The sequence below is a fragment of the Centruroides sculpturatus genome, unplaced genomic scaffold (assembly GCF_000671375.1).
Source record: "Centruroides sculpturatus isolate CEXI.00-Female unplaced genomic scaffold, Cexi_2.0 scaffold424, whole genome shotgun sequence".
Classification (NCBI taxonomy): Eukaryota; Metazoa; Arthropoda; class Arachnida; order Scorpiones; family Buthidae; genus Centruroides; species Centruroides sculpturatus.
Window position 1 is genome coordinate 403,864 of NW_019384695.1, and position 13,495 is coordinate 417,358.

General features: G+C 25.9%; 1 protein-coding gene across 2 annotated transcripts in view; it reads right to left on the reverse strand.

The window, feature by feature from the left end:
* LOC111627425 overlaps positions 1-7,046 on the reverse strand; it is a 55,629-nt gene extending 48,583 nt beyond the window's left edge. Inside the window, exon 1 of one of the 2 annotated variants that reach the window (XM_023370990.1) lies at positions 6,873-7,046. The gene's annotated coding sequence lies outside the window, so the exon portion shown is untranslated. Of the gene's footprint in view, positions 1-5,178; positions 5,353-6,872 lie in introns of those variants that run through there. The other variant, XM_023370992.1, reaches the window with a different exon arrangement.
* Between the last annotated feature and the right edge of the window lie 6,449 nt (positions 7,047-13,495).

Consider the following 13,495-nt stretch of genomic DNA (forward strand, 5'->3'; position numbering starts at 1 on the left):
TAGATATTATACTTTTTCAATAAAAATATTGCAATTTTTAACAGCATATATGAATTTAATTAAAATTAATTGTTTTTAATTTTTAATGTAGTATACATTTATGTAATTTCCTTACCTAATTGTTACTCAAATGATTCTTAAAATTTCAGTAATATCTATTATTTCTTAATTAATATTTATAATAGCTAATCTTTCCTAACTTATGGAAATTAGCATAAATATAATGAATATTCTAAACTACTCATATTATAATTTTTTAAACCAATTTCAATATTCAGTTAATTTTAGTTCATAGGTAAATTTTTATATGGAAGAAAAGTTTGCAAAAAATCCAAAAATATTTAATTTAGATAAAATATCTTGATTTGGAAAAACATGTTTGGCTGTGTAATTATAGTAATTTTATACAAATTAATATTTAACAGCATTAATTTGTGTATTTAAAACTTTCTGAAAAATGTTTCCAGATAACATCCAGAATAGGATATGAACGTAGTAATATTATCAGTAATTACAAAAGGTATAAAAATGAATCTTATAGAAAATTATATTACACATAAAAACATACTGATAAAAATAATTTACACTTCACACCAGGAATGTTATTGAAGAGAAATCACACTAAAATGGCATTAATGCTATTTTAGTGTGATTTCTCTTCAATATTTAATTATGAATGAGCAAATAAAGTTCATTACTTATAACAAAAGAAATTCTATAATATTAAATTCATTTTTGCAATAGTTAATAACTTTAAAGTAAACAATATGGGCATGGGACGTGTATAACAATATTTTCTTTAAGCTCTAAAAATAATTCAAACTAAAGCTATAAGAGTTGATTTAAAATATTAAGTTATTCCAAAAGTTAAATAATTCAGTTCTTTTCTTTAAAAATTTGAATAGCCTAATATATTTATTGAAATAGGAAATTCCAACTGGAAAATAATTTTAAAATATTATGCAAGCAACATTTTCACTTTCCAGTACAATTATTTTCACATATTGAACCAACATAATTCATACAATAAAAAAACTGAAACATACAAAAAACATAGCCACAACCTATGGATATTCAGCATCACTCATACATTTAACCCAAAGATATATCAGTAATAATGGTGAACAAAACCAACCTAACACTAATGTACAGCAGCAATGTACTCCAGCTGAGTCTGGAATATGGTAGTGGACTACAAAATAAGGCTCAAATCATTATATGAAGAAATAACAAGGAAAGTAGGAGCTAAATTTCAATATCAATGTAGTAGCATAATTTACCAACTTTGGTGCAACAATCAGGACAAAGTTATCTAGAGCACCAGGAATATATCAAGTCTTAATACAAGATAATAAATTTGATCATGATCTTGTTTACATTGGGGATACAAATAGACTAAATGAACATAAATACAATATTGAGAAGAAAAACCATCCACCATGCCCCAGAACCAGAAGTAGAGGCTTGTTTGAAGATGTAAAATTGATCAAAGTGAACTTTAAAAGTGACAAGACAAGAACTTTAAAGATACTTGAAATTTGTGATGCAACAATAAACAAAATCTGTATCAATCACAATGATTGTGATTCATTATGGATTGCTTGGAGTTTATTAATTCCTTTGGAGTTATTACCACAACCCCAAAGGTATGCATAAACTGGGAGCCAAACATAACAGCATTCATAACATCTTGTCCTCCCCTCTTTTTTGTTGGTTCTTTATATACAATATATAATTATTTTAGATATTAATGGATTGCTTAGTATATATAAAAAGAATGAAACTTAAATTTTTTATGTAAATTCCAAAATTTAAAAACTATTGTAAACATCTTTAGAACATTCCAATGTTTCAAAAATAAAATGCAAAATAAGTTAATGTTTTTGTAGATCTAAAGTTCAGCTGTAAAGCAGTACAAAAATATTTATTCAAATATTAAAAAATTGTTTTGAAAAGTGAAAAGATCATTTATGTGAAATTTTTGGTAATATTGAAACTAAACATTTCTAAAGTAGTTGGGCTGCTATCTTCAAAACATTGTCACAAAAAATATCTTGAAATTAACTTCAACATATTTTTGAAAATAACATAAGAACACGATTTACAACTAAAATGTTTTAAAAAACAATTATAAAATTTTTTTCTAATCTGACTTAAAAAGCATCATTTAAGCATTAATGTTTTTTCACTTTACTCTGAATTACAAATTTTCAGTATATATCCAAATAGTTTAAAATTTTAATCTAGAATATCCTAGTCTAAATATCAGCATTATAAAGATTTTAAAAGTTAGGAAAGCTCCTGCTTTAAAATCATTTCTCCATTTTTTTCCTAAAAGCTTTCTTATCTATATTTTCTTAATGCATTATGTTTCAACTTTTCTAATTAAATATATACCATTTCTTATTCTTTTTGTTTTTTACTTTACAAATCTATTCCATTATCCAAGTGTTTAACTATAGCATTGAAGTTGACAATAAAAATGAAATTATTTTAATATTTTGGAAATGAATGGGTTCATTTCTGTAGACTAGCTACAAATTCTGAAAAATCTTAAGGTCTACATCCTGTAAATAATGATATGGTACTTTTCAAATTTAGCAAATTTTTTAAAGAACAAAACAAGTAACATCCATTTTAATTAATCTTCTAAAAACATATTAAATTTTATCCTTTAGCTATTAATGTGTAATCAAAGTTTAATTACTTTAATGTTAAAAGAAAATCTACTAAATTTAAAACTTTAGCTTTTTTATTTATTCTATTTAATCCATTATTAAGTTATTCCACATCATTGATTATTTTCAAATAAGTATAGTTATATAATTACCACATACTATTAAATTAGTTTTTTTATAATAGCCATCTATTTAAAATTAATAAATTCAGAAACAGCATCCTTTTTTCATGTATAATGAATTTTTCAGTATAAAGTGCTCATAGCATAAATTTCGTAACTAGAAAATAAAATAACCTAATATAACACACAATAATATATTAATTATAATATTAGTCAGACAGTTAATATATAAACATGTACAGTACAATATATTGTGTATAAATACAATTACCTACATACAATATTTTACATCTATGTATTATGTAGATATAATATATTATTAATTATTATACTAAATATTTAATATACAATATAATAATAGCCATATAATTCAATAAATCTATTTATTATATTATATAGATAAGATAGAATATATATATTCCTCTGCTAACTGCTGATGATAGTTGTAAAGTGTAAAAGTATGAGTTTTCTAAAAAGTTTTTACTTTGAGAAAAACAGTTTGAATTGATGTTTGAGGAGCTTCCTTAATAAATATATACATTATTTATATATTAGTGTGCATATATATATGCATGCATATGTAGTAATTTTAAAATTTCACTATATGACATAAAATTGAATATATTATTAATTTGTATTTTAAATCAGTATATATAATTTATATATGTAGATAAATATATATTCTAGTATACATAATTATGCGTAAAGAACATACTTTAAAAAATTTTTAATTTATTTTTACAGATCTAAATTTTTCATTCATGTGATAACACTATCATTTTCATTGAAATGTACAGTACATATTGTCTTTTAAAGAGAATACACTAATACCTACATTCAAGTATTTTATTTCATATAAAATTTAGATAATGCAACAGTTATATATGAATGCAAGATTTATATGTAATACAAAATCAAAATATATAATTTGCAAACTGTTTTATTTCAATCAAGAAATAAAATTACCTTATTATTATTATTGACATTGTCATCAAGACCAGTAGCATTAATTTTACAATTTATCAATTAAGTTCTCTTATTTTATAATTTGGAAGTTTTCTTGAAATTAATAACATAACACAAATTAAAAAAGAAAAAACAAAATTAAAATCTCTATCATCATCTAATTATAATCTGCTGTTTCTAATAGCAAGGAGGTCACACTTCAGAGGAAAAGAATTTCTTAGATGTCTCAGAATATGCAAAAAGAAAAATTGCAACTAAAAGACATTCATAAAATTTATTTTTACATCTTTAGATTGCATCACCTTACTATAAGTATCGTATCATATGAAGTAAAAAGAATGCAAGTTAGAAAAACAAAATAACATATTTAATTAATCAAATTTATCATCACATCACTACCCACTTTACTGCAGAAAGTTAAGAAATCAAAGAACTCTTTTACATTTTAAAAATTGTAAAGTCATAACTAGAAATCAAATTTTAAATGAAAAAAAAGTGCATAAAAATCTTGTCACATTTTTATCTAAACTATATTTAAAATTTGCTAATAAAAACACGCATCTTTTCATTTTTTTTTAACAATTACTAATTTTACACGTTATAATTTGAAACTTCAAAAACAAAGAAAATTGCCATATAAAGTACTGAAGTATTTCATATATTACCAAAAACAAGCAAAAATTTTATCAAATACTTTAAGTCTATTCATTCATTTTTATGGCAGGATTTCTATTTAACCACAAAATCTCAATAAATGAATTAGACACTTATGGTACTCAGAGAGAGAGAGAGAGAGACCTACCACAGATGATAATAGAAAATATTTATTAGAGTCATAAAATAAAGCAATAATTGAAACAATATAAAAAACATTAAAAAACTTTTTAAAGCAAGTTAACTTATCTAAATTCAAATGTGTAAATGAAAATCATTTTCCAGTTATGCCATTATCTTATCTAAACCATTAGTAAATATAAAATATAGAGTTTAAATCATGCAAAATTATAATTTTATATATTTACATTTATATATATCATACTTTAAATTACAACTTACGTATTTAATTATTATTATTTTGGCTATGAAAGGCTCGATATTGGAAGAAGATATACAAATAATGACGGTTAAACACGGATGTATTCTATAAAATGCTTGTAAATATAGAAAATAAGCGAGTGTAACATGTAAGAATTAGGAGCCAAGTGCAAAAATGTTTTCATATCAACATTAAGAAACTGAGTTTATAATCATAATAAATCGATTGGATTAGTGTAAGCGGCAATAACAACTCGCCATCAGCTGTTGTCAGTACAACATACGATCAATATCAAAAAAAGTTTACGTTAAAAATTTCTATTTATTTCCCATCATCAATTAAGCATACGTCATACAATTATAATATATAAACTTACCGGCATTTTAACGGAAAAAATAAATAAATAAAAAAAAGCATTCGCCGCACACAAAAGTAGACCACGTCTCTCTTCCTTCGTATATTCAGACTGAGAAACAAGACACTAGACACGAAACCTGGATATGACGTAGTTCAAGCGTCGTCCAATCATTGTTAAGTAAATCTTCAATGTTTCTTCGCTTAACGACCAATCAATTTCGACCTTACAATTGATAATTTTGTTATTATGTATTAAAGTATTTAATTAAATTGTCGTAATGGTAGAATTTAATTAAATAAATAAACAATAATTGATTGAAGTTGAAAATTGAATTAAAAACTGATTTTTCGAACATTACGGAGAGATTGGAACGATGTCTAAACACGTGCAGTATTTTATAATAATGTGTTAAAGGCTATGTGTTTAGCAGAGGATATTTTCAAACACGAAAACTCATATTATGAAATCAATTAATTATATAATTTTCATGTAATTAATTTACTTATAACTTAATTAATTAATATGTCCAACGTTGTTATTATTAATAACAAAGTCAATTGTTTAAGTTGNAAATTTATTTTTACATCTTTGGATTGCATCACCTTACTATAAGTATCGTATCATATGAAGTAAAAAGAATGCAAGTTAGAAAAACAAAATAACATATTTAATTAATCAAATTTATCATCACATCACTACCCACTTTACTGCAGAAAGTTAAGAAATCAAAGAACTCTTTTACATTTTAAAAATTGTAAAGTCATAACTAGAAATCAAATTTTAAATGAAAAAAAAGTGCATAAAAATCTTGTCACATTTTTATCTAAACTATATTTAAAATTTGCTAATAAAAACACGCATCTTTTCATTTTTTTTTAACAATTACTAATTTTACACGTTATAATTTGAAACTTCAAAAACAAAGAAAATTGCCATATAAAGTACTGAAGTATTTCATATATTACCAAAAACAAGCAAAAATTTTATCAAATACTTTAAGTCTATTCATTCATTTTTATGGCAGGATTTCTATTTAACCACAAAATCTCAATAAATGAATTAGACACTTATGGTACTCAGAGAGAGAGAGAGAGAGACCTACCACAGATGATAATAGAAAATATTTATTAGAGTCATAAAATAAAGCAATAATTGAAACAATATAAAAAACATTAAAAAACTTTTTAAAGCAAGTTAACTTATCTAAATTCAAATGTGTAAATGAAAATCATTTTCCAGTTATGCCATTATCTTATCTAAACCATTAGTAAATATAAAATATAGAGTTTAAATCATGCAAAATTATAATTTTATATATTTACATTTATATATATCATACTTTAAATTACAACTTACGTATTTAATTATTATTATTTTGGCTATGAAAGGCTCGATATTGGAAGAAGATATACAAATAATGACGGTTAAACACGGATGTATTCTATAAAATGCTTGTAAATATAGAAAATAAGCGAGTGTAACATGTAAGAATTAGGAGCCAAGTGCAAAAATGTTTTCATATCAACATTAAGAAACTGAGTTTATAATCATAATAAATCGATTGGATTAGTGTAAGCGGCAATAACAACTCGCCATCAGCTGTTGTCAGTACAACATACGATCAATATCAAAAAAAGTTTACGTTAAAAATTTCTATTTATTTCCCATCATCAATTAAGCATACGTCATACAATTATAATATATAAACTTACCGGCATTTTAACGGAAAAAATAAATAAATAAAAAAAAGCATTCGCCGCACACAAAAGTAGACCACGTCTCTCTTCCTTCGTATATTCAGACTGAGAAACAAGACACTAGACACGAAACCTGGATATGACGTAGTTCAAGCGTCGTCCAATCATTGTTAAGTAAATCTTCAATGTTTCTTCGCTTAACGACCAATCAATTTCGACCTTACAATTGATAATTTTGTTATTATGTATTAAAGTATTTAATTAAATTGTCGTAATGGTAGAATTTAATTAAATAAATAAACAATAATTGATTGAAGTTGAAAATTGAATTAAAAACTGATTTTTCGAACATTACGGAGAGATTGGAACGATGTCTAAACACGTGCAGTATTTTATAATAATGTGTTAAAGGCTATGTGTTTAGCAGAGGATATTTTCAAACACGAAAACTCATATTATGAAATCAATTAATTATATAATTTTCATGTAATTAATTTACTTATAACTTAATTAATTAATATGTCCAACGTTGTTATTATTAATAACAAAGTCAATTGTTTAAGTTGCGAATCGTTATTAAATAAAATGAAGTGTTTTATATCAGAGCTTATAATACATGATTGAATATAATATATACTGTATACTGTATTAGAAAAAAATACATTTTTATGTTCTATTCATTTTGTACGTATCCAGTTGAACTGTTTTCGACACGTATACAAATGATTAAAAAATGTTTCAAGAAATATAGTCGACCTCCTATAACACTGTTGATAATTCCGTTTTATATGAATTCCATGTTGTACGAGTCACTTAGATTTTACAAATATATGTGACAGGCTGTGAATGGCTCACGAATTTGTAAAATCTAAGTGACTCGTACAACATGGAATTCATATAAAACGGAATTATCAACAGTGTTATAGGGGGTCGACTGTATAAATGTATATTATACAGTTTTTCTACATTAAAATTTTAAACGCATTGCATTAGCCTATTATTGGTACAATCTTTATTTCTTTATTTTTAATTCTAAATGTTTTTTCCATATTTTTAATGTTTATTCACTGTTAATCAAATTTTATGTCCTTCCTTCCATTTTTTGACTTTAATTATACTTTTTTGCTATGTCACAGTAAATAATAACTCAAATTTAACATATATATTTAATATATGCTTATACGCGTTCAGCCGGAAATGATTAGCGCGTTTAGCCCAGCTGAATCATGTTAATATTCTGTAAAATCACTGCTTTAATGGTAAAAAATATAGAGATATACAACATGAATTTTTTTATTAAAATATCATTTGCGACAAAAAAATCAAGAATTTTTCTGCATTTTGTGTACAAATTTACATAAATCCCGTATTTTATTGACGTTTTAGTGCGTATGTAGGCTATATAAATATGAAAAAATACTTGTCAAAATATGCTATTAATTTCATATTCATTATTTATCATCGATAATTTTACGTAGAGGCAGTAGCGCCAACTTATACGGGCTCGTGGAGCTCGGGCCCACTCAATAATTTAAGTTCACAGAATACCAGTAATTTATTTATTCGTAATTTTGAACCATTTGCGTGGTAGTGTACTGTACAGCAGGGCTGTGGAGTTGGAAAAAATGTGTCGACTCGGACTCCGGCATTTTAAATTTTATTTAAATGAATGAAAATTTATTATATATTTATTAATTTTTTAAAAACTTTTTGTATTTTGTTATAATTAATTTATTCTAAATACAAAAGACAGCAATATAAAATAATTTAACTATTAAACACAAATACATAAGTAACACTACATATTTAATTGTAGTGTTACTTATGTATTTGTGTTTAATAGTTAAATTATTTTGACCCAATTGAATTTGAATAGTTTTGAATCATTCCTTTATTATCCCTGCTCTAAATAAGTACTCATTTCTCTGAATGAGCTAGACCAGGCATGGCCAACATACGGCCCGCGGGCCAGATCCGGCCCGTCTAATGAATTTATGTGGCCCGCGATCAATCTTTCAATATTAGGTACTGAAGTCCGAATAGCTCGATGAAACATTCTGACGCCTAAAAAAAAAAGGTCAACAACTCACTGTGCGTTTAGAGTTAACACTCCATTACAAATGTCGTAAGTACAGCGTAGAGCAGGGGTCGCCAAACTTTTTTGATCGTCAACCCCCTACAACTTTTCGACACCTCACATCGACCCCCACCAAAANAAAAAAAAAAAAAAAGGGTTAACAATTCACTGTGCGTTTAGAGTTAACCCTCCATTACAAATGTCGTAAGTACAGCGTAGAATGTTGATAAAGCAAGATAATGTGAAAAATGTATCTGTAATCTTTCTCTACAATTCAGTCTACAATTGTACTCATTGAAAAATGTATCTGTAATCTTTCTCTACAATTCGGCCCGTGGAAGAAGTTTTCTTACCAATTCGGCCCGGGACAAAAACTGTTGGCCACCCCTGAGCTAGACGAATTGATCAGAGTATATATTTTTCTTTTCTGAACAAGGAGCTGAAGTAGCTAGATCGCATACTGTTTAGTTGGACTAACTTTTCTGGAAGATGAAAATTGAAGTGCAAATTCTGCAGAATAATGATATGTAGATGTAGAATTTTATCGCTCCCCCTTTTTCCTCTTATTAAATATTTGTTAAAATTAATCTTTTTATACAAATAAATATTAATGTAAGTTAAATATTAAAAATACTAACTATAAAAGTATTTGGGTAAACGCTCGGGCTCCTTTCAAAGTTCAGAATAGGGTAACCCTATGAACGCCTCTGCCCCATAAAATGACTTGGTATTTAATTTTGCCAGAGTTGGAGTCGGTCTACTAAAATTATCAGGAGTCGGAATTGAGTGTTTTTTTTTTTTTTTACCGACTTCGCAGCCCTGGTGTACAGAGTACTTCAACTACAGTGTTCCGCCGTTTGTTTTATCGAATACGTGCTTATTTTGAACAAACACAAGTCTCACGCGAAAATTTGTTTAAAAGAAGTCTGTGATGAATTTGCGGGAAGAAGCGCCGCTAAGAGAAATAGAATTTGCAATACAATATGCCCTTTAATGACGACTAATCATTCTTCAGTACATTATTAATAGGNAATTTTTGCAAAATAAAAGTTCGTTAACCGATTTGGTCGTTAACCAGGACGTTCGTTAACCGGGGTTCCACTGTATTTAATTTTGCCGGAGTCGGAGTCGGTCTACTAAAATTATCAGGAGTCAGAGTTGAGTGTTTTTTTTTACCGACTTCGCAGCCCTGGTGTACAGAGTACTTCAACTACAGTGTTCTGCCGTTTGTTTTACCGAATACGTGCCTATTTTGAACAAACACGAGTCTCACGCGAAAATTTGTTTAAAAGAAGTCTGTGATGAATTTGCGGGAAGAAGCGCCGCTAAGAGAAATAGAATTTGCAATACAATATGCCCTTTAATGACGACTAATCATTCTTCAGTACATTATTAATAGGCCGGATGCCATCAATTTTAATCAATTTTTTGAATATCCTGGTTGGGTCAGACTCACAACGAGAGTGACTAGTTTGTAAAAGACAAAGCCTGACATATTCCGGGCAGATCACTTTCCGATAAAACCACTGGCCGAGTGGATAAAACCACTAAACACCGGTCGTAAACAATGGGCTTGACCATTTGGAGTTTCTGGGGTTTTATAACACTAAAATAGGAGCCAGTTTCTCATAAATGTCCTCCCGAGGGCATCTCTCCTCGACAGATCATCCACGTGTCTCCAAATAAGTCGCCAAATAAACGAAACCTGAAAAACTGGGGTTTTGTCAACCTCTCAAATTCAATCCCGAGTCTTCCTGAGCAGCAGATTAAAGTCTTAATTGTTTCAGTCATGCGGTCAACCAGATAAATTGTATTCCATTTCTTAACACTCAACAGACTATTAACGGCCTGTTTGAATTCATGATGAGTGCGGGAGAAGACCTTCTAAGTATCACAAAACGGAAAGAAGTTTAAAGAATCTCCGAAAATTAATCAGTACGTAAATTTTTCTTTATTAACAATCTAAAATAAAATATTTAATGATATTAATTTATTTTAAATTAAGTGTCGCCGAATCTATAGTTTATACTGTAGAAGCTTTGCCTATATTGAGACAATAATAATAAATAAATACAGTCGACCCCCCATTACACTGTTGATAATTCCGTTTTATATGAATTCCATGTTGTAGGAGTCACTTAGATTTTACAAATATCTGAGCCGTTCACAGCCCGACACACGTATTTGTAAAATCTAAGTGACTCGTACAACATGGAATTCATATAAAACGGAATTATCAACAGTGTTATNAAAAAAAAAAAAAAAAAAAAAAAAAAAAAAAAAAAAAAAAAAAAAAAAAAAAAAAAAAAAAAAAAAAAAAAAAAAAAAAAAAAAAAAAAAAAAAAAAAAAAAAAAAAAAAAAAAAAAAAAAAAAAAAAAAAAAAAAAAAAAAAAAAAAAAAAAAAAAAAAAAAAAAAAAAAAAAAAAAAAAAAAAAAAAAAAAAAAAAAAAAAAAAAAAAAAAAAAAAAAAAAAAAAAAAAAAAAAAAAAAAAAAAAAAAAAAAAAAAAAAAAAAAAAAAAAAAAAAAAAAAAAAAAAAAAAAAAAAAAAAAAAAAAAAAAAAAAAAAAAAAAAAAAAAAAAAAAAAAAAAAAAAAAAAAAAAAAAAAAAAAAAAAAAAAAAAAAAAAAAAAAAAAAAAAAAAAAAAAAAAAAAAAAAAAAAAAAAAAAAAAAAAAAAAAAAAAAAAAAAAAAAAAAAAAAAAAAAAAAAAAAAAAAAAAAAAAAAAAAAAAAAAAAAAAAAAAAAAAAAAAAAAAAAAAAAAAAAAAAAAAAAAAAAAAAAAAAAAAAAAAAAAAAAAAAAAAAAAAAAAAAAAAAAAAAAAAAAAAAAAAAAAAAAAAAAAAAAAAAAAAAAAAAAAAAAAAAAAAAAAAAAAAAAAAAAAAAAAAAAAAAAAAAAAAAAAAAAAAAAAAAAAAAAAAAAAAAAAAAAAAAAAAAAAAAAAAAAAAAAAAAAAAAAAAAAAAAAAAAAAAAAAAAAAATACTACTTACACCGCAGTATTTACTTCTTTTATTCCAAAGTAATTCTAAGAAACTATTAATGCTTGGAATTTTAAAAATAAAGCAATAATTAAAAAAATCAATTTATTATAAATAATTTAACAAATATAAATTATTATTTAAAAAAATGCTAATCACAAAAAAAATTATAAAATATTTGGTGTTCCACGAGTATAAAAAGGTTAAGAACCACTGTTCTATGGGAAACTAACCCTTATTTAGATGTTAGACTAGGAAAATTCTACATTGTCAGTCCGTTGGTCACGTGCTAATCTACAATAAAACTATCAGTAGACCGGATGATAAAAGGAACCCAATGAGAACATTAGTGTCATAACTCCGAAAATGCCATTTTGAGATAATTGCTTTTATAGTTTTTGTCGAAACTTGGTTGAGCAGAAATAAAAACTTGAAGCTATCCAATTGATTATTTTTATAATAGCAAGGACACTTTCAAGTAGATGTTCTAGCTATAAAAAGTTCGTTTTTCTTGTCTTTTAAGTTATTATGTAATTTTTTTTTTAATTCTAGTTACACTAAAGCATAAAAATTTCAGTAAGTGTTAAACATTTTGTGGAATAATGACATAACACACACATTTTACTGTAAATGGTTGGAAGTCTCATGGTGTTAATAACTCAAAATCGACATTTCGGAGTTATGTCACTAACGTTCTCAGCAGGTTATAGAATGTCTCCATCACATTTCCACACTTCTTTGACTTGCCCGGTCTTCAGATTTGTTACACATCAATCATTTGTGATACCAGATGAGATACCAACTTCAGCCATCTACAAGTATATAGAATCAAAAATAGCAGTTGCAACGTCTGTGGGCAAATCTGCCGCAGGATAACATACGGTATCTGTAAGCCTCCATACTCGACCCTATCACCCCGCATGTATCCATGCAAGATGAAGTTCTACGGATAATAAAGGTTCCTTTAAATTGTACTATTGTTCCACTTGAAATTATTTCTGTTATGATATTGTAGTCACTTATACCCTTGTTATTATGTTCGCACTAATAAAGCTTTATTCGATTCCAATGCCTCCGTCTTGGTGCGTAACTTTTATCTACACATGCATACATTTTTAATCAATAACTGTATTTCGTTTTCCGTTTACTTTTTCAAATTTAATTTCGTTTTCTAACTCTGGTACAGTGCATCCAGTGCACCCCGCATTTGCAGGGATTATAATAATAATACCACGATGTTAATAAATATGTAATATGATGCATATAATTTTTTATTATATATCGATTTTGAATTCTAAAAATAATCTATATTGTATATTATCATTCCAAAACAAAAAATAATTACACGCAGTCATTTGAATTACATAGTTGTATAATTACCGATATGTATTAATAAGACATCAACAATTTGTATAAAATATTAATAAAAGTTACTTTTTTAATTCTGAAAATATTAATACGACATAAAATAATCGTAATAAAATTTCAGTTATTTTTATTTTATATGTTTTACATTTATTCTTTCAGTTATTTCATAAATATATTTCTTAAAAAGTATTTGTATAGCTGGCAACACTTATTAA